Source organism: Macaca fascicularis, chromosome 12 (assembly GCF_037993035.2).
Source record: "Macaca fascicularis isolate 582-1 chromosome 12, T2T-MFA8v1.1".
NCBI classification, from domain to species: Eukaryota; Metazoa; Chordata; class Mammalia; order Primates; family Cercopithecidae; genus Macaca; species Macaca fascicularis.
In genome coordinates this window covers 18159704-18184900 of record NC_088386.1, presented here as the reverse complement: position 1 = coordinate 18184900, position 25197 = coordinate 18159704, and the positions used below count along the sequence as shown (strand labels likewise).

Genomic DNA, 25197 nt, shown 5'->3' with positions numbered 1-25197 from the left:
AATATTTTTCAAAAATGAAGGTAAAATAAATTCATTCAAAGATATACAAAAACAGGCCGGGCACGGCAGCTCATGCCTGTAATCCTAGCACTTTGGGAGGCCGAGGCAGGTGGATCACTTGAGCTCAGGAGTTTGAGATCAGCCTGGCCAACATGGTGAAACCCTATCTCTACAAAAAATACAAAAATTAGCCAGGCGTGGTGGCGGTCACCTGTAGTCCCAGCTACGCTGGAGGCTGAGGCACAAGAATCACTTGAACTCCAGAGGTGGAGGTTGCAGTGAGCCAAGATCGTGCCACTGCACTCCAGCCTGGGAGACAGAGCAAGATTCTGCCTCAAAAGAAAGATGAACAAAAACAGAATCTGTAGCTAGCAGAACTGTCCCGTAAGAAATACTAAAGGAAGACTTTCAGGTTAAAAGAAAATAATACCAGAAAATGAATCCACAGAAAGAAATGAAAAGCAATGGAAATGATAAATATGTGGGTTAACATAAAAGGCTGTATGAACAGGTTTTTTTCTCTTTTTTAATTTGAGTTTGTTTTAAATGTTCTGTTTAAATGTATCTTTATAGATATATATAAGTTCATATGACATATAAATATATATACATTTGTTAATATAAAATAGTTTAAAATGTTTTTAAAAATATTATATGATTGCATAAGGCAATAAGTATATCACTGTTCTGTTGGATTTATGGCATATATAGGTATAATAAATATGGCATTAATGGCACAAAGAATGGGGAAATGGAGCTATATTACAACAAAGTTGTTAAATTTTTCAAAATTCCCAGTATTAAGCTAAAGTAGATTGTGATAAGATATATATTATAATCCCTAGAGTAACCACAAAGAAAATTAAATTTCAAAATAGTTAATAAAATAACTTAGGACTTAAAATGTCTCACCTAAAAAAAAAAAAAGATGTGTTTAACACAAGAGAAGGCAGCAAAATAGGATGGGGAAAAAAGACATGCGACATACAAAAACAAATAGTAAAATGGCAGATGTAAATCTAATCATATCAATAATTAAATGTAATGGATTAAACGCTACAGTCAAAAGGCAGTCATTATCAACATGTACAAAAAAGCAAGTTCCAACTACAGTCATGTGCGACATCATGACATTTCAGTCAATGACAGGCCGCATATAGGATGGTGGCCCCATAGGATTATAAAGAAGCTAAACAATTTCTATTGCCTAGTGACATCATATCTGTGGTAATGTTGCAGCACAAAGCATTACTCGAGTCTGTGGTGATGCTGCTGTAAACACATCTACTACCAGTCATACAAAAGTATAGCCCACATAATTATAGTGCAGTCTCTAATACCTGATAATGATAATAACTGACTATGCTACTGGTTTATATATATACTGTACTATACTTTTTTGTTGTTTTGTTATTTTAGGGTGCACACCTACTTTTTTTTTTTAAGTTAACTGTAAAGCAGCCTCAGGCAGGTCCTTCAGGAGATATTTCCGAAGAAATTATTTTTATCATAGGAAGTGACAGCTCTGTCCATGTTACTGACTCTGAAGACCTTCCAGTGGGACAAGATGTGGAGGTGGGAAACAGTGATATTGATGATCCTGACCCTCCCTGTAGAGCCCCAGACTAATGTGTGTGTTTGTCTCTTCATTTTTAACAAAGAAGTTGGAAAAGTAGGAAAAAAATTACAAATTTTAAAAATTAAAAAATGGAATAAGGATATAAAGAAAGAGAATACTTTTGTACAGCTGTACAATATGTGCTTTAAGCTAAGTGTTATTAAAAAAAAAAAGTCAAAAAGTTAAAATATTAAAAAGGGTATAGGCTGGGCGCCGTGGCCCATGCCTGTAATCCCAGCACTTTGGGAGGCTGAGGTCGGTGGATCACAAGGTCAGGAGATTGAGACCATCCTGGCCAACATGGTGAAACCCTGTCTCTACTAAAAATACAAAAATTAGCTGGGCGTGGCAGCACGTGCCAGTAATCCCAGCTACTCGGGAGGCTGAGGCAAGAGAATCACTTGAACCCAGGAGGCGGAGGTTGCAGTGAGCCAAGATTGTACCACTGCACTCCAGCCTGGCAACAGAGCTAGACTCTGTCTTGAAAAAAAAAAAAAAAAAAAAAAGTATAAAGTAAAAATTATATTATGCTAAGGTTATTTTATTATTGAAGAAAGAAAACTATTTTTTAATACATTGAGTGTAGCCTAAGTGTACAGCGTGTATGAAGTCTGCAATAGGGTACAGTAATGTCCTAGGCATTCACATTCAATCACCTTCACTCACTGACTCACCCATAGCAACTTCTAGTCCTACAAGTTCCATTCATGGTAAGCTCACTATACAGGTGTTACATTTTTTATCTTTTATATCATATTTTTACTGTATCTCTTCTATATTTAGAAATGCTTATATACCCAAGTAGTTATGATATGATTATGTTACAGCTTCCTGCAGTGTTGAGTACAGTGACATGCTGTACAGGTTTGTAGCCTAGGATCACTAACCATCTAGGTTTCTGGAAAGGTACATTTCTCAAAACATATCCCCGTTGTTAATTGACGCAGAACTACATAAGCTGTCTTCAAGAAAAGCACTTTTAATTCAAAGACACAAGTAGTTACAAAGTAAAAGAATGGGGAAAATACGGCTGGCTCATGCCTGTAATCCCCGCATTTTGGGAGGCCCAGGTGGAGGGATCGCTTGAAGTCGGGAGTTCGAGACCAGCCTGGCCAACATGGTGAAACCCCAACTCTACTAAAAATACCAAAATTAGCTAGTCATGGTGGTGCACACCTGTAATCCCCACTACTCAGGAGGCTGCAGCAAGAGAATCGCTTGAACCTGGGAGGCGGAGGTTGCAGTGAGCAGAGATCGTACCGGTGCACTCCAGCCTGGCGACAGAGAGAGACTCTGTCAAAAAATAAAAATAAAAAAGAATGGAGAAAATATATATAAATCATACAAAATGTTACCATAAGGAAGTTTAAATACCTATGTTAATATCAGAAAAAAAATAGAATTTAAAACAAGAAATATTGCTAGGGATAAATAGCAACAACATTTCATAATGATAAAAGTATCAAAACATCAGAAAGATAAAACAATTGTAAAGACATAGGCATTGAATAACACATACAGGCAGCAAACACTGACAGAACGGAGAGGAGAAATGGGCAATTTAGTAATTATAATCTGAAATTTCAAGTCCCTTCTCTAAGCAACTAATAGAATGGCTAGACATAAAATGAATAAGGATATATAAATCTTGCACAACTGTCAAACAACTTGACCCAAGTAACATATAGAATGCTCCCACCCAACAGCAGGGAACATAATCCTTTCACGTCCACATGGAACATTTTCCAGGATAGAGCCCTAGCTGGATCACAAAACTAGTCTCAATAAACTTAAAAGGACCGAAGTCATCTGAAGTATGTCCTCCAACCCTGATGGAACTAAATTGAAAATTAACAACAGAAAGAAATTTGGTAAACCCTCAAACATTTGAAAAACATACTTCTGAATAACCGTGGAGGCCAGGAGTGGTGGCTCACGCCTGTAATACCAACAATTTGGGAGGCTGAGGCGGGTAGATTACCTAAGGTCAGGAGCTCAAGACCAGCCTGGCTAACATGGTGAAACCCCATATCTACTAAAAATACAAAAATTAGCCGGCATGGTGGCACACACCTGTAGTCGCAGCCACTTAGGAGGCTGAGGCAGGAGAATTACTTGAACCTGGGAGGCAGAGGTTGCAGTGAGTTGATATCGAGCCACTGTACTCCAGCCTGGGTGACAGAGTGAGACTCCATCTGTGAAACCCCATATCTACTAAAAATACAAAAATTAGCCGGCATGGTGGCACGCGCCTGTAGTCGCAGCTACTCAGGTGGCTGAGGCAGAAGAATCGCTTGAACCTGGGAGGTGGATGTTGCAGTGAGCCGAGATCGTGCCATTGCACTCCTGCCTAGGCGACAAGAGCAAAACGCCATCCCCTGAAAAAATAAAATAATTAATAAATAAATAAATCATTGAATAACCACGGGTCAAAGAAAAAATCATAAGGTTAATTAGAAAATATTTCAAACTGAATGAACTGAAATTTATGAGGGTAGCTAATGCAAGGCCTGGAAGAAAGTTTATAGCTTTAAATGCTTAAATTAGAAGGAAGAAAGATCTATAATCCATAATCTAATCTTTCACTTCAAAAAGGTAGAAAAAGAAGGGCAAAATATACCCAAAGTAAATGGAAGGAAACAATAGCGATCAAAATACAAATCAATAAAATAAAAACAATAAGGAAGAAAGTCAAAAGCTGGTTATTTGAAAAGAGAAATATAATTGATAAAATTTTTGCTAGACTGACAAAGAAGAAAAGAAATAAGACATACATTACCAAAATCAAGAATGAAAAGAGAATGTAACTACTGACCCTACAGAAAGAATTTTAAGGGAATATTATGAACCACTTTATGCCAGCAAATTATACAACGTTGATGAAATGTATTAATTCCAAGAAAGACAAAAATTACCAAAACTGACTCAGTCAGAAATTTAAAATATGAAGAGACTGATAACAAATAAGAAATTGAATTAGAAACTTAAAATCTTCCCACAAAAAAAAAAAAAGTCTAGGCCCAGATGACTTTACTGGTAAATCGTATCTAATATTTAAGGAAGAAATCTTGCCAATCCTACACAAACTCTTCAGAAAATCGGTGTACTTGTTTATGAGGGCTGCCATAACAAAGTACCGCACTATGTGGCTTAAACTACGGAAATTTATTGTCTCACAGTTCTAGAGGCTACAAGTCCAAGACCAAAGTGTGGGTAGGCTGGTTCCTTCCAGGGACTGTGAGGGAAGGGTCTGTTCCAGGCCTGTTTCATTGGCTTGCAGTGTCATCTTCTGCCTGTCTTTACATTGTCTTCCCTCTGTGTCCGTGTCCAAATTTCCCCATCTTACAAGCACACCGGTCGTATCAGATTGGGACCTACCCTAAAGACCTCATTTTAACTTGATTACCTCTATAAAAATCTTATCCCCAAATAAGAGCACATTCAGAGGCTCTGGCGCTTAGCATTTTAACATCTACATTTGGGGAGGAGGGCACAATTCAACCCATATCAATATGTGAGGAGGAAATATTTCCCAACTCATTTGACGACCAGTGTCGTTACCCAGATACCAACACAATACAAAGATATCGGAAGTAGGAAAAGCTATCGACTAAAATCTCGCATAAAAATAGATGCAAAACCTCTTAAAACATAATACTAGCAAACTGAATATATAAACATATATTTTTAAGTACACCCCATGACAAAGTGGGAATTAGCTCAGGAAAGTAAGGTTAGATTAGTATCTGAAAATATATTAATATTGCATACCATATTAATAGAATAAAGAATAAAAATCACATGATCATCTCAATAGATACAGGAAAATCATTTGACAAAATCCATGATAAAATAAAAAGAACTTTCCACAAAGTAGAAAAAAGCAGAACTTCTTCACCCTTATAAAGAGCTTTTCTCAAGAAACCTATACCTGTGTGATATTTGACGGTGAAAGACCCAAGAGATCAGAAACAAGACAAGCATGTCCATTCTTAACACTTCTATTGAAAATTTTACTGAAGGTTACAGCCAGGAATAGGCCAGAAAAAAATAATAGAAGGCGTCCAGACTGGGAAAAAAAGAAATAAAACTGTCCTTAATCACAGAAGATGTGTGTAGAAAATCTGGTGGAATCTATTTTTAAAAACCTGCTAGAGCTAATGAGTAAGGTTAGAAAGGTTGCAGGATATAAAACCAATATAAAAAATCAATTGTATTTTTATATGCTAGCAATGAACAATCTAAAATGATATTAAGGAAAAAATTGCACTCACAATACAATAAAAAATAATAAAACACTTGGGAAAATATTAACAAAAGAAGTGTAAGACTCATACACTGAGAACTTTGAAACAATATTTTGTGAAGATACAAATAAATGGAGAAACGTGTTATGTTCCTGGGTTGGAAAACTCAGTGTTGTTGAGATGGCAATTCTAACCAAATTTATCTACAAATTCAAATGCAATCCCTACCAAAATTCCAGTTAGGATTTTGTAGAAATTAGCAAGTTGATTTCAAAATATATATTAAGATGCAAAGGATCTAGACTAGCCAATGTAAGTTTCAAAAAAACCCCACAATTCATATTACTTCATTTCAAAATTTACTGTAAAACTAGAGTAATCAATTCAGGGTGGTACTGGCATAAGGACAGACATGTTGGTCAATGGAACAGAATAGAGTACAAAAATAAACCTTTACATTTATGGACAATTGATTTTTGTCAAGGGTACAAAGGCAATACCTGTAGAAAAGACAGGTTTTTTTTTTCAACAGATAATGTTTATTAATATGGTTTGGCTGTGTCCCCACACAAATTTCATCTTGAATTATAGCTTTCATAATCCCCATGTGTCATGGGAGGGACCCGGTGGGAGGTAATTTAATCATGGGGTGGTTACCCTCATGCTGATCTCATGATAGTGAGTGAGTTCTCATGAGATCTGGTGGTTTTTAAGGGCCCTTTCCCCCTTGTGCTCTGCGCTTCTCCTTGCTGCCACCATGTGAAGAGGGACGTGTTTGCTTCCCCTTCTACCATGATTGTAAGTTTCCTGAGGCATCCCCAGCCATGCTGAACTGTGAGTAAATTAAATCTCTTTCCATTATAAATTACCTAATCTTGGGTATGTCTTTATTAGCAGCGTAAGAATGGACTAATATACTTACAGAATTGAATTGCTATAAAATAAATGACTTTAGGCCTTTATCTCACACCATACAGAAACGTATTATTTTTTGCCTTTTTTATTTGTATTTTTATTTACTATTTTTTATTTCAATAGTTGAAATTTTCAATAGTTGCATGGATGAATTGTATAGTGATGAAGTCTGAGATTTTAGTGCAACTGTCACCTGTTGTACCCAATATGTAGCTTTTTATCACTTGCCCTCCCTCCTACCCTCCCCCTTCTGAGTCTTCAGAGTCCATTATATCACTCTGTATGCCTTTGCATACCCATAGCTTAGCCACCACTTGTAAGTGATAACATGCAATATTTGGCTTCTTATTCCTGAGTTACTTCATCAAAGTTGCTACAGAAGACATTATTTGATTCTTGTTTATGGCTGAGTAGTATTCATGGTGTATATATACCTTTTTTTCCTTATCCACTTATTGGTCAATGAGCACTTAGGTTAGTTCCTTATCTTTGCAGTTGTGAATTGTGCTGCAGTGAATATATGCATGCAGGTGTCTTTTTTATAATGACTTTTTTTCCTTTGGGTTGATACTCAGAAGTGGGATTGTTGGATCGAAAGGTAGCTCTACTTTCAGTTTTTTAAGAAATCTCCATACTGTTTTCCATAGAGGTTGTACTAATTTACATTCCCACCAGCAGAGATACACAAAAATTAATTTAAATGGACCATAAGCTTCAATGTAAGAACTAAAACTATAAAACTTCTTTAAAAGATAGAAGAAAAATCTTTGTGACCTTGAATTAGGCAAAAAAAGATTTTTAGATTTGACATCAAAAATATGATTCATAAAAGAAAATATTGATATATTATACTTCAACAAAATTTAAAACTTTAGTTCTTCAAAAGATAGTATTAAGAAAGTAAACAGATAAACTATACACTTGGAGAAAATATTTGCAAATTATTTATTTGATCAAGGATTTATATACAGATAATGCAAAGAATTTGTACAGCTCAATAGTTTGAAGCTAATTAAAAATGTGTAAAGGATTTTAGTAGACATATCACCTAAGAAGATATATGAATGGCTAACAAACACATGAAAAATGTTCAAAATAATTAATCATTAGGGAAATGCAACTAAAACCACAATAACATACACTCAGTTCATACCCACTAAAATGCCTATAATTAAGAGATTGACAGTACCAAGTATTGACAAGTATGTGTTGGTAAGATTTTAAAATGGCATAGTCACTTTGGAAAATAGTTTGGAAGTGTGTTAAAAAGTTAAACCTGTACCTATACTTAAGAAATCATCCATCAATTTCACTCCTAAGTATCTATGAAGAGAACTGAAGGTGTATGTCTACCTAAAAATGTACATGGGAGTGTTTGAAGCCACATTATTCATAAAAAGTAAAAACTGAAAGTAATTCAAATATTCATTAACTGGTGCATAGATAAAGTAAATGTAGTAGATCTGTACAATGGAATGCTACTCAGCAATACAAAAGAAACAAACTACTGATATTTCCACACGAATAAACTTCAAATGCATTGTGCTACATGAAAAAAAAAAAAAAACAGACACAGAAGGCTACATATTGTACAGTTCCAATTGTATAAAATTTCTAGAAAAAGCAAATCTATAGAAATAAAAAGCAGATCAGTGGTTGCCTGAGGCTGAAGGTGAGCATGAGAAAGAACTGCAAATGGATACAAGGGCATTTTATGAGTTGAAGAAAATGTATAAAACTAGATGGTGTTGATGGTTGCATCACTCTCTACATTTACAAAAGTAATTAAACTGTGCATTTATCTTGGGTGAATTGTGTGCATGTAAATTGTATCTCCATAAAGCTACTAAAATAAATTAAAAATGAAAAAGTACTAGAAGAGAAATAGAAAAATTAATATATGTTTATTAAATACTGTAGAAACAAATGATGTGGGAATGAACCCAAAAAGATAAAAATAACATTTCAAAGAAATAACTGACAATTACTAAAGCTTGGAAGAGCACCGGAAAAGACAGGAAGGAATAAAAAAGCATGAGTTTTCGCATCAGAAGTCAGTAGACTGAGCTGCTCTAAGGAGGGTATAAAATATCACTAACAAGTTTGGTTGAGTTTAAGGTATCTGATAGGCACCTGGAAATGCAACCCCGGAGATCAGACTAATGTCAGTTTGAAGGAGATACATTTGGGAATCATCCACAGAGTTGAAATCATGGGAGTGAGAGAGATCATCATGACAGTGAGTGTTAAGAACAAGCAAGACAGGACAGAATCTTCTAGAAAACACACACCTATGGAGCCTGAGGAGCAGAGTTGGAACAGACATATCTGTGGAACTACAAAAAAGAAAGAAAGTCTACAATGCATGCCTTCATGAGATACATATTTGGTTTTTAATTTTTAAAGTTTTATTTCCCTTTTATTTGTCATAAATGACAGTATTTCAATGTTTTTTAATGGCTAAGTAGTATTCCATTGTATATATAGAGCACATTCTGTTTATCCATGCATCTGTTGATAGACACTTAGATTGATTGCATTATCTTGGCTATTGTGAATAGTGTTGCTGTAAACACAGGAGTGCAGATATCTGTTTAACACATTGATTTATTCTGGTTACATACCCAGTAGTGGGATTGTTAGATCATCTGGTAGTAGTGTTTTTAATTTTTCAGGAACCTCCATAATGTTTTTCATAATGGCTAGACTGATTTCTATTCCCACTAATGGTATGTAATGGATCCCTTTTCCATATCCTTTCCATCGCTTGTTATCTTTTGTCTTTTTGATAAAAGTCATTCTAGCTGGAGTGAGGTAATATCTCATTGCAGTTTTCATTTGCATTATCTGATTACTTGATCTTAGCCAAAAGGCCAAGAAGTGATCTCTCTGATGATGAGTGATGCTGAGCATTTTTTTTTTCCATGTACCTGTTGGCTATTTGTATATCTTCTTTGCAAAATGTCTATGAGATCTCTTGCTGAATTTTAAAATCAAGTTATCTGTTTTTGCTGTTGAGTTGCTTGAGTTCCTTACGTATTTTGGACATTAATCTCTTATGAAATATATAGTTTGGCAGAGCGTGGTGACTCGCACATGTAATCCTAGCATTTTGGGAGGCCGAGGCAAGTGGATCACCTGAAGTCAGGAGTTTGAGACCAGCCTGGCCAACATGGTGAAACCCCGTCTCTATTAGAAATACAAAAATTAGCTGGGCATGGCGGCACGCACATGTAATCCCCACTACTCGGAAGGTTGAGGCAGGAGATTCGCTTGAACCCAGGAGGCGGATGCTGCAGTGAGCCAAGATTATGCCATTGCACTCCAGCCTGGGGGACAAGGGTGAAACTCCGTCTCAAAAGAATAAAATAAAATAAAATACATAGTTTGCAAATATGTTCTCCCATTCTGTAGGCTGTCTCTTAACACCACTGTTTCCTTTGCTGTGCAAAAGCTCTTCAGTTTGATGTAATCCCATTTGCACATTTTTTGCTTTCGTTGCCTGTGCTTTTGAGGTAAATTATTGCCCAGACCAAGGTTACAGAGCTTCCCCCTGTGTTTTCTTCTAACAGTTTCATAGTTTTGGAGGCTTAAATTTAAGGCTTTAATCCACTTAGAGTTGGTTTTTTTTAAATAAGGAGAGAGATAAGGATCTAGTTTCAATCTTATGCGTGTGGCTATCCAGTTTTCCCAACACCATTTATTAAAAAGACTGTCTTTTGCCCATTGTGTGTTCATGGCACCTTTATCAAAAATCAATTTACTGGCCAGGTGCAGTGGCTCACATCTATAATCTCAGTAGTTTGGGAGGCTAAGGCAGGCAGATGACTTGAGCTCAGAAGTTCAAGACCAGCCTGGCCAACATGGTGAAACCTCATCTCTACTAAAATTACAAAAATTATCGGGGTGCGGTAGTGCATGCTTGTAATCCCAGCTACTCGAGAGGCTGAGGCACGAGAATCACTTGAACCTGGGAGGCAGAGGTTGCAGTGAGCCAAGATCATGTCCCTGTACTCCAGCCTGGGCAACAGAGTGAGACTCTGTCTCAAAAAAAAAAAAAAAAAAAAAAAAAAAAAAAAAAAAAAAAAAAGATATTAACTCTGATCCATGAACATGGAATGCTTTTCCATTTTTTTGTGACACCTATGATTTCTTTCAGTAGTGTTTTTAGTGTTTTGTAGTTCTCCTTGTAGAGAACTTTCACCTCTTTGGTTAGATGTATTCTTAGGTTATTTTTTTATAGCGATTGTAAATGGAGGCCAGGCGTGGTGGCTCACGCCTGTAATCCCTGCACTTTGGGAGGCCAAGGCGGGTGGATCACCTGAGGTCAGGAGTTCGAGACCAGCCTGGCCAACATGATGAAACCCTGTCAGTAATAAAAATACAAAAAATTAGCTGGGCGTGGTGATGCACACCTGTAATCCCAGCTACTCAGGAGGCTGAGGCAGGAGAAAAGCTTGAACCCTGGAGGCAGAGGTTGCAGTGAGCTGAGATCGTGCCACTGCACTCCAGCCTGGGCAACAAGGCGAAAACTCTGTCTCAAAAAAAGAAAAAAGAAATGTCTAAGAAGCAGAGGAGGAGTACATGAGAACGATGCGAGAGTTTGAAAATGAGAAAGGCATGAAGAAGAAAGTAGAAGGAATAGGAAAAAGGAAGACAATAGAAGAGATACAGAGAAAAAATTAAAAGGCAGATGGAGAATTTTATATGGGGCTTAGTTGACATTTCCTGGGTACTATCCCCATCATGGGAGGATTCTGTGCCCCACATCCCTGTCTCCACCCTGCTTCCCCATGCCAAGCCTGCCCTTCCTTTTTGCAACATCAGCACTCTTCCTGTGTCTGTGCCCCTCAAGACCAAGAATCCATAGCACCTTCCTGTGGGTGGTAGAGGAGAGGGAGGAAGTCTTCCTGGGACAGAGACAAGAAGCCCTGGCCAAAGACTGCTCAGATTTTAAAGAGATGCAAGTTTTCAACACAGTCATCAAAAACTCAGTTATTTAATGCAACACATACTTCTGTACTGGATTTTTTTCTATAAGAGACATTATATGGGAAAGCTGAAGAAATATGAATATGGATGGTATTAATGTTTCAGTGTCAACTTCCCAATTTTAGTGGTTGTATTCTCGTTATGTAAAAGAATACCCCTCTTTGTGGAAAATATTAAAGTATTTGGAGTGATGGAGAATCATGGGGACAACTTCCTCTCAAGCGGTCCAGGGGATAAATGTTCTTTGTACTACACTTGCAACTTTTCTAGAAATTTAAAATTGCTTCAAAAATTTTTAGAAGTTGTATATTAATGGGTAGGGTGGTTTCATACTAGTTTTTGGTTTATGGGTTAGTAGGACCAAATAGAACAAAATGGGAAACAGAGGGAAGTATCACGGGCTTCCTAGCCCTGGTTCTGGTAGAACTCCAGGTTACACAAGACTGGAAGTCACTCTGTTTGCCTTGTGAAATGTAAACAAAAGCATTATACTTACACACTGTAATAATGTGCTTTCCTCACCCTAGCTAACAGCAGGACTCCAGTCATCAGACCAAATAAGCCCAGTCGATTGCACTGAGAAAGTTCACTCCCACAAAGAAGAGGCAATTTAAGTAATTAGCCAGTCTTTATGGCCCTGATCATCTTCCAGGCTCAGCGGGGTGGGAGGGAGCACATGGCTATAGTGCAATAAAAGCAATTCTTCATTTTTACACTCTCTTCTCCTAACTCAAACTTTCAAAACATGCCCAGAGAGCACACTTTTCCTCAGTGTCTCTTGGTGCTCCAGATGGGACAGGGCTGATGGCTAAGCCAAACCAGTACATACTGAGAAGGTTTTGTTTCATTTTGAGTTTTGATTGTTTGTTTCAAAATAAAACGTTTTATTGTTTTTCCAGATTATAAAAGTAATCCATGCTTGTTATTAAAACAAATGAAGACAAAACAAGTAAGGGTAGCTAGAAAGTAGAAAGTTAAAACTATTCATAATCTTCCCAATCAGAGAGAGTTATGGATCATATTTTAGTGTATTATCCTTCAAGTTTATATAATTGTAAATAAAAACATGTGTAAGGTTTGAATATGTCCCCGAAATTTCATGTATTGGAAACTGAATTCCCAAATTTATACACTGATTGGAGGTGGCATCCTTAGGAGATAATTAGGATTAGATAAGGTTATTAGATGATGGAACTGGTGGTTTTATTAGAAGAAGAGACACTTGAGCTGCTATGCCCACTTTTTTCATGTCATATGATGATCTCTGACATGTTATGACATAGCAAGGAGGCCTCACCAGATGCCAACACCATGCTCTTGGATTTCCCAGCCTCCAGAACCATGAGATGAATAACGTATGTTTCTTTATAAATTACCCAATCTGTGGTATTTTGTTACAGCAGCAAAAAATTGACTAAGACAATATGATTATATTAAGCAAGCTGTGTTAGAGCCATTGTAATTTTTACTTTCTCTTCCAGTATTATGAGCATCTTTATATGTTAATAAATATAAATCCGTGCCATCATATCATATAAAAGCCTTTGCTCAGCTCAGACAACCCAATAGAAAAATGGGCAAAGGACTTAAGCAGCCCGGGCATGTTGGCTTATGCCTATAATCCCAACATTTTGGGAAATTGAGGTAGGTGGATTGCTTGAGCCCAGGAGTTCAAGACCAGTCTGGGCAACATGGCAAAACCCTGTCTCTATAAAATATACAAAAATTAGCCAGGTGTGGTTGTGCATGCCTGTAGTACCAGCTACTTGGGAGGCTGAGGTGGGAGGATCACCTGAGCCCAGGAGATTGAGGCTGCAGTGAACCATGATCACACCACTGCACTCCAGGCTGGGTAACAGGGCAAGACCCCATCTCGAAAAAAAAAAGAAAAAAAAAAAAGAGTTAAACAGTTTTTTGGAGGAAATGCTCAATATGCATTAAAAGAATGTTCAGCTTCATTAGTCATCAGGGAAATTCACATTAAAACCACAATGTAATACTACTACATATACACCAAAATAGCCAAAATGAGAGAAACAGATAAAAGCACATGTTGGCAAGACCGTGAAGCAGTTAGAACTCTCATACTCTTCTGGTGGGCAGGTAAACTGGTACTACCACTTTGGAAAGCTGTTTGACAGTATCTAGAAAAGCTAAACATATGTGCAGATGGTCCTTGACTTGTGATGATTCAACTTACGATTTTTAAACTTTACAATGGTGCAAAAGTTATACAGTAGAAGTCATATTTTTGTTTTATTTTATTTTGTTTTGAGATGGAGTCTCGCTCTGTAGCCCAGGCTGGAGTCCAACGGCATGATCTCGGCTACTGCAACTTCCATCTCCTGGGTTCAAGTGATTCTCCTGCCTCAGCCTCCCTAGTAGCTGGGATTACGTGTGCCCGCCACCATGCCTGGCTAATCTTTAGATGAGGTTTTTAGAAGTACAGTTTCTCCATGTTGGTCAGGCTGGTCTTGAACTCCTGACCTCAGGTGATCTGCCCACCTCAGCCTCCAAAAGTGCTGGGATTATCAGTGTCATTTCCACCCAGCTGGAAACATACTTTGAATTTTGATATTTTCCTGGGCTAGCGATATGCAGGACAGTACTCTCTGATGATTCTGGGCAGTGCAGGGAGCAACAGCTCCCAGTCAGTCACATAATCATAAGGATAACCAACTGATACTATGTGGTGTACTGCATTGCCAGATGATTTTGACCTGCTGTAGGCTAATGTAAGTTTTTCTGAGCACATTTAAGGTAGGCTAGGCTAGGCTATGGTGTTCTGTAGATTAAGTGTATTAAATGTATTTTCAATTTAATAGTATTTTCAACTTACAATGGGTTTATTGGGACATAATTCCATTGTAAGTCAAGGAACATTTCTATATGTATAGTTCGGCAATTGTATTCCTAGATATATAAACAAAAGAAGTGCATTTACGTATTGACTAAAAGATAGGTAAAAGAATGTCCGTGGCCTCACTAATCATAATATCCCCAAATTCGAAACAGCCAAATGTCCATCTATAGTAGAACAGAAAATACATTGTGGAGAATGAATGGATTAAAACTGCATAACAACATGATTGACTCACATTCATAATGTTGAACACAAGTTTGTGAAAGTTACACACTGTATAATCCATGTACATGAACATCAAGAGGGAGCAAACTAACCTACGGTGCAGGAGGTCAGGAGAGAGGTTACTCTGCACTGCAGCTGGGGAAACTGCAAGGAGGTACATGAACACTTGTCAGATAAGGTAAATTTCTCATTCTTGATCTGCACACTGGATATACGGGTTTATTCACTAAGTGAAAATTTATCAAGCTGTACACTTAGGATCTGTGTATTTTTTCTGTATGTAATCTGCTGTTAAATACCACATGTAGTAATACTACTAATAAAATTAACTGATCAATTCTTAAAATCTGGAATCTATAGGGTTACATTTAAATATTTTTCTCACGGTCAAATTGTAGAAATTTCCTAATTTGTAGGGTAAAAAAAAAAAAAAATCCAAACTGCATACAATATTCATGGCATTTTAATTTTTAACCACTTTCAACTATTTTGACCTATATCTACCTGTCTCCTCTCAATATGTTGTCCTCTGATAGCAAACAACACCCACAAACATCCATGGGTCCATGAGTCACCCAAAGGGCTAGAACAGTGGTTCTTACCAAAAGGTACAACAAAATCACCTAAAGCTCTCGTACATCTAGACAAGCACAAGCTAGGTTGTTCTTAACTGCAGACTGTTCATGTCAAAGATTGCCACCCAGACTCCACCTCAGAGCTGAGACACTTGTCTTCATCTTCCCAGCTGCTGGGAGTGTTGCTTGCTGAGAACTCACAGCCAGTTCCTCCCCAGAAATTGCTCTCTGCAAAAGAAAGCTGCTGGCTCAAGATTTTGCTTCTCACAGGAGGCAGCCCACATCTAATGACTGGTCCATACAGCAATAGAAAGTCTGGCCTCCCGGCCTCAACAGGCAATCCCAACTCCAGGGTGCCCCATGACTTTACTGAAGCTTCTGTTGCAACAACATCGCAGTTTTCAAATTTACCCTGTATCCAATCCTTCTCCCTTTACTTCCTCTCAGGTTTGTGTTTGAGACTACTCCCCACAAACATCCTGCATGCAAATCTCCATTTCATAGTTTGTTTCCTGGGGAACCTGCCCGAAGACATTCACTTATGAGGACACATTCAAAATACATGTCACATAATTGAGGCTAATGTTGTTCAGGATAGGCTTTATGGAGAAAGCGATATTTAAGGTTACAAAAAAAAGATGATGATTTTGGAGAAAGCAATGTAAAGCTTGCCAGATGAGGAAGCCCAGGAATGCATACGGTGAGAAGCTGAGAGATGAGCAAAGTAAGTGGCGGGACTACTGTGAAGGTCGCCTAACCAGAGCAGGAGATGGCTTTATTGGGAAATAGAGACCCAGGTTATAAACCAGTCATAGGGCTGTGGGAGGGGAAAAAAAAAGTCTTAGCAGGAAATATGTTTTTGTATAATGGGAACACTTTGTTGATGTTTCAGCAAGTGATCACAAAGGAAAAGCTGTTTTTAGATAAATCTAGCATCAATGTGCAAGTCTGATTGCAGGGGGCATTGGCAGTCTGAAGATCCGAATGGCAGATGGGGCCGCAATCCTGGGGAAAGGTGTGACTCACTTTGGAACTAGCTCACAGCATAGACACGAGAACTAACTTCCCGTATTTGAAGGACCATCAAAAGAAAGAAGAGTTGGCCTTGCTCAGTGGGGCAACACTGAGCTCTTAGGGAAGCAAAATAGTGAAATGCAAAGATATGTGTGAAACCAGAGAGCTATCCACCTATGATGGGACTTCTCTTTGGCGGAGGTGAGTTCACATCTCTGGAGATTTTAATCAAAAGGTGATATGGTTTCTTATCAAAGGTAAGAGGACCCTAGCAATGAACGGAAGGTAGAAGTAGAGTTCCTTTAACCTTTCAAGACTTCTGCAAAAATAAAAGAAAAAAAGCTTTAACTCCACCAAGAAATATTTAGCTACATTTTGGTGACTTCTGGAGACATGGGGTGAAGAAATGTGGTCAAATAGCCTCCAAGTTTTCAAACCCAGAGGATGGAATGCAGTTGGTAAAACCGGTCCAACAGGAAAGTTTAACAACTGGGCATTTTTTCAAACAACAAAGCAAACAATCTGATTTGACTTTGAGTTAAAGTGGAAAGGATGCATGTGGTGTCTTGTGCCAACCACAAGACAGGAGCCATTTTTCCCATTTTTCAAAATGGAGCTTCTCCTGCCACCTGGCTCTCAGAAGCTCCATTGCCTCAGAGCTCCTGCGCTACCAGAGAAAGAACCCTCGCAGCAGCAAACCAAGGCTTCAAAGTTCCCTAATGGTTTCTTTGCCCTCACTGCTGCATGCCACAAAAAGACCATGCTATGAAAAGACCAACATCTCCAAGCGTAGCTGGAGATGACTTTCCTTTCACTTCTAGTTACAACTGAACTTACTTATTCTTTGTCTTCTAAAGAAGCCATTCATTTGTTGAGAACTTTTCTGGTGTCTGGTTCTGGAATTTGTCTTTTAGATGACAATTTTTTTCTCTAGAGTTAGACAAAGACTCTATGGCGTTTTATTATATTTATAGTGTATTTTTATTATAGTTATGCAACCAGTGTTTTTCTTTTCAATGGAGTTCTTTTTCAAGTTTTTTCCTTTTTTTCTTTTCTTTTTTTTTTTTTTTGTTGTTGTTGTTTGTTTTTTGAGACAGGGTTTCACTCTGTCAGCTACGCTGGAGTGTAGTGGCACGATCTCAGCTCACTGCAACCTCCACCTCCTGAGTTCAAGCCATTCTCCTACCTTAGCCTCCGGAGTAGCTGGGACTAAAGGTAGGCATCACCATGCCTGGCTAATTTTTGTATTTTTTTGTAGAGACAGGTTTCACCATGTTGGTTAGGCTGGTCTCAAACTGCTGACCTCAAGTGATCCACCCACCTTGGCCTCCCAAATGCTGGGATTACAGGCGTGAGCCACCATGCCCAGTCCCGAATTTGATTTTATTATACCAATATTATCTTCTCCCCCTCCCACAGTTCCCCAAACACTTTTCTACACATTCTGGTCAGGCACAGTTTCCCACTTGTGGAGTTGATATTTGGGGCTCGTACTGGAAGGAAGAGAAAAACAGAAGGAATTTGGCCTGCTTCCTTCACACAGCACTCGTCCATCTTCCACACATGCAGCATTTGTTCTCACAGTGCGTGTCAGAATGGCATGCCAGCACCGGCCTCTGGTCTAGCATACACAGAAAGGGTGAAAAGTACACACGGTGACCATTGTCGGTTTGCAGATTTCCTGCTGCATGCTCACATGTCTAGAACCAGTTTTGCTACTATTACACTGCTAACCACAGAAGCCAGAAAAGGAAAATACTTTTTTTTTTTTTTTTTTTTTTTTTGAGGTGGAGTCTCGCTTAGTCGCCAGGCTAGAGTGCAGTGGCATGATCTTGGCTCACCGCAACCTCCACCTCCCTGGTTCAAGCAAGTCTCCTGCGTCAGCCTCCTGAGTAGCTGGGATTACAGGCACGTACCACCACGTCAAGCTAATTTTTGTATTTTTAGTAGAGACAGGGTTTCACCATGTTGGCCAGGCTGGTCTTGATCTCCTGACCATGTGATCCACCCGCCTTGGCCTGTCAAAGTGCTGGGATTACAGGCGTGAGCCACCGCGCCGGGCCTGGGAAAATACATTTTCAACAGAGAATTTTCTATTAAGGAAGAGAGTGTTCTTTCAGCAAAGACAGGCTTTAGCCACACCTGTTTTTATAAGGATTTGAGGGGAGGGAAATATGCCAAGAGACAACTTCAGAACTTGATGAAGACAAGAGTGACCTCTCCAAAACAGCTAGGAGAGTGGGTCTTTAGTGGTGAGGCCTTCATCTCTGTCCGATCTCTCTAGGCTGAAGGACAGATGTGAATTTGCTGTGAAGGGATATTCTTCTCAAGGACACTTACCGTCTGTTGCCTGGGGATAGGAAGGTAAGTCATCCGGTGTCAAGAACCTTACTGGTAAAACAGTAAAACTATGTATTCATTCAGATTTGTGCTCTTTAAGTGAGAGGGGTTCTAGAACAGCCTTTCTGTCTGGACTCCTTGATGGTAAACTATCCCATGTGAGGTCTGTTCTTTACTGTGTGGATGAGGCCAGGGCTGTTATTCAACATCCTGGGGCCAGCTTGCCGCTCTGCTCCATGCCCATAGCCTGCAGTCTAACCTCAGCCAGCTCTGGTGTGATTGTACTTAGTACATCAGTGGTCATGAGAAAACCAGCTAAGAAAGCACAGAGCTTCAACTGGAACAAAATATGTGCACAACACCCATGACTATGTGGCTGTTTTATCCCCACTGCTCCTTTCTTTTCTGCAGAAAGTTCTTTTTAAATTTTAACGTATATTTGTCCAATTGTTTGGTAATGCATGTCCATGTTTTCAGAAACAGTGAGTCAAATCTGAACTGGAACACCTCTCCCTGACTTACCTCCTGCACCCAGCACCTGCCTCGTTGTGGGAATGCCCCATCCTTGGTGTCTTAAAATTTGCAGAGCTTCTTTACTTGTACATAAGACATGTGCATATACAGAGCAAAAATTCTGCATGACCTCACTTATGTGTGGACTCTAAAAACGTCACACTCACAGAAGTGGAGAGTAGAATGATGGTTACCAGAGGCTGGAGGGAGGGGCGGGCAGGGAAAGGGAAGAGGTTGATCAATGGGCACAAAGTGATTATCAGTTAGAAGGATTAAGTTCTGGTGCTCTATTGCACTGCGTGGTGACTATAGTTAATACTAATGTATCGTATATTTCAAAAGACCTGAAGGAGAGAATTTTAAGTGTTCTCACCACAAAGAAATGGTAACTACTGGAGGTGATGGATATGCTAATTAGCCTGGTTGTATCATTCCCCAGTGTTTATGTGTATCAAAACATCACATTTTATCCCATAAATGCATGCAATAATTTTTTTTTTTTTTTTTTTTTTTTTTTTTTTTTTTTTTTTTTTTTTTGAGACGGAGTCTTGCTCTGTCGCCCAGGCTGGAGTGCAGTGGCCGGATCTCAGCTCACTGCAAGCTTCGCCTCCCGGGTTCACGCCATTCTCCTGCCTCAGCCTCCCGAGTAGCTGGGACCACAGGCGCCCGCCACCTCGCCCGGCTAGTTTTTTGTATTTTTTAGTAGAGACGGGGTTTCACCGTGTTAGCCAGGATAGTCTCGATCTCCTGACCTCGTGATCCACCCGTCTCGGCCTCCCAAAGTACTGGGATTACAGGCTTGAGCCACCGCGCCCGGCCGCAATTATTTTTTAATTAAAAACTTTTTAAAACTTACGCCAGGCGTGGTGGGTCATGCCTGTAATCCCAGCACTCTGGGAGGCTGAGGAGGGTGGATCATTTGAGGTCAGGAGTTCGAAACCAGCCTGACCAACATAGGGAAACCCCCTCTGTACTAAAAATACAAAAATTAGCTGGGCGTGGTGGCGCGTGCCTCTAATCCTAGCTACTCAGGAGGCTGAGGCGGGAGAATCACTTGAACCCGGGAGGCAGAGGTTTCAGTAAGCCGAGATCGTGCCACTGCACTCCAGCTTGAGCGACAGAGCACAGGCTCTGTCTCAAAAAAAAAAAATCTAAAAACTTCAAAAATAAATATGTGTCTTATTGTCCCAAATGTTTCACACACCAAAAAGCCATTCTGTTCTAAACCTTGTTTTTCTTTTCATTGAACAATATTTTTTGGAGAGCTTTCCAAAGCAGCACATATAGAAATTCTTTTTTTTTTTTTTGTAGCCCTATAGTATTTTATTTTTGCACAATTTATTTCAAAGCCTCTATTGAGGGACACGTAGACTGTTTACAATGCTTTACTATTATTAAAAAAAAAAAAAAAAGAATGTTGCAGTGATTTACCTTACACATATATCTTTTGCCTTGTATCTATAGAATAAATTCCTAGAAATAGAATTGGGAGGGATATACATTTGTAATAAATATCACCAAATTGTCCTCTGTAGGCTTTGGCTTATCACTTTATAACATAAAAATTTCTATAATATATAACCTTACCTCATACTATATGAAAAATTAACTCAAAATGAAACAAAGGCCTAAATGTAAGAGAATACAGAGGGATACATCCTTATGATCTTAGGTTTGGCAATAGGTTCTTTGTTCTGAGAATGCCAACTCTCCTCACAGTGTCAGAAGCTCAAGCAACAAGAGAAAAACAGAGATGCAATGAATTTCAACAAAATTTTAAACTTTTGTGCACTGAAGAACTCTATCAAAAAAGAGAAACGACAACCCACAGAATCAGAGAATATGTTTGCCAACTGTATGTATCTGTTCAGGGTCTGTCTGATGTCCTGTGGTTTCAGAGATTCTTTTTTTATTTTTTTATTTTTTATTTTTTTTGAGACGGAGTCTCGCTCTGTTGCCCAGGCTGGAGTGCAGTGGCGCGATCTCAGCTCACTGAAACCTCCGCCTCCCATATTCAAGTGATTCTCCTGTCTCAGCCTCCCAGTTAGCTGGGATTACAGGCACACGCCACTACACCTGGCTAATTTCTGTATTATTAGTAGAGATGGGGTTTTGCCATTTTGACCAGGCTAGTCTCAAACTCCTGACCTCAAGTGATCTGCCCACCTTGGCCTCCCAAAGTTCTGGGATTACAGGCGTGAGCCACCACACCTGACCTGAGATTCTTTACGTCCATTTGGCATCTAGTAACTGCAAGGCCAGCAAACAAGTGTTTACCTCTCTCCTTCAAGAAGGGGCATTCCTCTCCAAGGATGGGGCATTCCCACAGCGAGGCAAGCCTGGGTGCGGGAGGCAAGTGAGGGAGAGTTATTCCCGTCCACATTTGATTCACTGTTTCCAAAAACATGGAAATTCATTATCAAACAATTGGACAAATATACGTCAACTTGACTAGAATTCTCCTGTCATGTGCAGACAGGCTGATCCAAGTCTGTACCTCCACCCGCCTTCTATATAACTCTCACACACCAAACCAATATTTCCCTTATCCTAAATCATCCCAAGGCCAGGTTCCAAGCAACTAGAGCCACCCCTATAGCCCAGGCTCACCCATGTTATTCAAAGTAGCCAGTCCTAAACTGATGGCCCGGCCTGGCCTCGCCTTTCCTGCAGAAACTCCAGCAAGGGCTCTGGCTCATGCCTTCTCACTCGTCTTTTGCCTCTTGACCATCCTAATGCTTCCGCTGTGGCCCTGTGTGTTGTGGCATGTCCCCTCCGCTCAGGAACTGTAAGTAAGAAAACTCTTCTTTCAGTAGCGTTGACCTCTCCGCATCATCATTCAGTCACCTCCATAAACTAAAATCCTGCTGTTACAATTGAGACAAGTATCCAGAATATATAAAGAATAGACACAACTCAACAATAAAAACACAACCCAAATCAAACATGAGCAAAGATCTCAAACAGACAGTTCTCCAAGGAGGATATACAAATGGCCAGCAAGCCCAGGAAAAAGATGCCCAACATCATTAATCACCAGGGAAACGCAAACCAAAACCACCATGATGTGAACAATGTGAATGTAATGAAGGCTGCTGAGCTGTACAATTAAAAATGCCTCAAACAGGCCAGATGCAGTGGTTCACACCTATAATCCCAGCTCTTTTGGAGGCCAAAGTGAAAGAAGCCCTTGAGCCCAGGAGTTCAAGACCAGCCTGGGCAACATAGGGAGAACCCAGCTCTACAAGAAATAAAAAATTAGCTGGGTGTAGCGGTGCATGCCAGTAGTCCCAGCTATTCAGAAGGCTGAGGTGGGAGGATCACTTGAGCCTGGGAGGTTGAGGCTGCAGTGAGCTGTGACTGCACCACTGCACTCCAGCCTGGGCAAGAGTGAGACTTTGTCTCACAACAACAACAGGCTAAAATTATAACTTTTATGTGCTGCATATTTTACCACAGTAAGAAAAAACAATTAAAGCATTGTATTAGTCAAGGTTCTCCAGAGAAATAGAACCAATAGAATTTGTTTGCTTGTTTATTTATAAGATATCGATTGGCTCATCTAGGACCAGAAATATCATTTGACCCAGCAATCCCATTACTGTGTATATATCCAAAGGATTATAAATCATTCTACTATAAAGACATATGCACAGGTATGTTTACTGCAGCACTATTTACAATAGCAAAGAGTTGGAACCAACCCAAATGCCCATCAATGACAGACTGGATAAAGGAAATGTGGGACATATACACCATGGAATACTACGCCGCTATGAAAAAGAATGAGTCCTTTGCATGGGTCGTTTATCCATGTCCTTTGCAGGGTCATGGATAAAGCTGGAAACCATCATTCTCAGCAAACTAACACAGGAACAGAAAACCAAACACCACATGTCTCGCTCATGAGTGGGAGTTGAACAATAAGAACACATGGACACAGGGAGGGGAACGTCACACACCAGAGCCTGTCGGGCAGTTGCAGGGAAAGGGTAGGGAGAGCATTAGGACAAATACCTAATGCATGTGGGGCTTAAAACCTAGATGACAGGTTGACAGGTGCAGCAAACCACCATGGCACATGTGTACCTATGTAGCAAACCTGCATGTTCCGTGCATATATCCCAGAACTTAAAGTAAAATAAAATAAAATAGATATTGATTGGATCACATGATTCTGGAGGCTACGTCCCGCTGTGAGCCACCTGTGAACTGGACATCTAGGAAAGCCTGTGGTGTCCAAAAGTCCCAGAGGTGGCGAATCAATGGTGTAGATTCTAGTCCTGGTTCTCCTAAGGCCTGAGAACTGGTTCTCTTAAGGCCTGAGAACCAGGAGTGGTGAGGGCTGGAGAAGACTGATATCCCACCTCAGTAGTCAAGCAGAGTTAATTCAACCTTCCTCTGCCTTGTTTTATTCAGGCCCTTGGTAGATCTGATAATGCCCACCCACACTGACTATCTTCTTTACTCAGTCCAACCATTCCAATGCTAATCTTTTCTGGGAACACCCTCACAAACACACCAGAAATAAGGTTTAACCAACCAGCTGGGTATCCCATCACCCAGTCAAGTTGACACATGAGTAACCATCTCAAGCATAGACCACAAAAACAAAACCAAAAAAATCACAGAGATATACCACTTGGACTTATGAGTATGGCTGTATGAAAACAAGAAAGCCCCTAAAAAACAGAACATAGCAAATGTCGGTGAGGATGTGGAGAAACTGAAATACTCATACATTGCTGGTGGAAAGGGAAAATGGCACAGCCACTGTAGAACAGCTGACCAGTTCTTCAAAACATTAAATACTGAGTTACCGTTAGATCCAGCAATTCTACTCCCAGATATATATCCAGGAGAAATAAAAACGTATCCACACGAAAACTTGAACACAAACATTCACAGCAGCACTATTCAAAAGAGCTAAAAGGTGGAAACAATCCAGACACCCAATAACTAGTGAACAGGTCAACAAAATGTAGTTTGTCCACACAATGGAATATTATTATTATTATTATTATTATTTTTTTTTTTTTTTTTTTTGAGACGGAGTCTCGCTGTGTCATCCAGGCTGGAGTGCAGTGGCGCGATCTCGGCTCACTGCAAGCTCCGCCTCCCGGGTTTACGCCATTCTCCTGCCTCAGCCTCCGAGTAGCTGGGACTACAGGCGCCCGCCACCACGCCCGGCTAGTTTTTTGTATTTTTAGTAGAGACGGGGTTTCACCATGTTAGCCAGGATGGTCTCGATCTGCTGACTTCGTGATCCACCCGCCTCGGCCTCCCAAAGTACTGGGATTACAGGCTTGAGCCACCGCGCCCGGCCTGGAATATTATTTGATCATAAAAATAGGCTGGGTGCGGTGGCTCATGCCTGTAATCCAGCACTTTGGGAGGCCAAGGCGGGCGGATCACTTGAGTTCGGGAGTTCAAGACCAGCCTGGCCAACGTAGTGAAACCTTGTCTCTACCAAAAATACAAAAATTAGTCGGGCGTGATGGCGGGCACCTGTAATCCCAGCTACTCGGGAGGCTGAAGCAGGAGAATCGCTTGAACCCAGGAGGTGGAGGTTGCAGTGAGCTGAGATGGCGCCACTGCACTCCAGCCTGGGCAAGAGAGTGAGATTCTGTCTCAACAACAACAACAAAGTGAATGAAGTACAGAAACACTACAACATGGATAAACCATGAAAACATTATGCTAAGTGAAAGAAGCCAGTCACAAAAGCTTACTTACTGTGTCATTCCATTATGAGAAATCTCCTGAATGGGCAAAATGTATAGAGACAGAAAGTAGATTTGTGATTGGCTTAGGGCTGGGGACAAGGAGGGAATTGGGGAGCAATTTTAAAGAGGTACAAGATTTCTTTAGGAATAATGGAAAAGTTCTAAAATT

General features: G+C 39.7%; 1 long non-coding RNA gene across 3 annotated transcripts; it reads right to left on the bottom strand.

The window, feature by feature from the left end:
- Nucleotides 1-1326: 1326 nt before the first annotated feature.
- LOC135966517 (uncharacterized) lies at nucleotides 1327-24306 on the bottom strand. Of its 3 annotated transcripts, XR_012421082.1 has the most exons (5): nucleotides 21913-24306; nucleotides 21580-21641; nucleotides 3692-3996; nucleotides 2795-2911; nucleotides 1327-1551 (listed from the first exon to the last, which is right to left on the bottom strand). It is a non-coding gene; the product is annotated as an uncharacterized lncRNA (long non-coding RNA). The 3 variants fall into 3 exon arrangements; XR_010579850.1 differs by lacking the exon at nucleotides 1327-1551 and having other exon boundaries at nucleotides 2584-2911; XR_010579849.1 differs by lacking the exon at nucleotides 1327-1551 and having other exon boundaries at nucleotides 2584-2911; nucleotides 21580-24306.
- Between the last annotated feature and the right edge of the window lie 891 nt (nucleotides 24307-25197).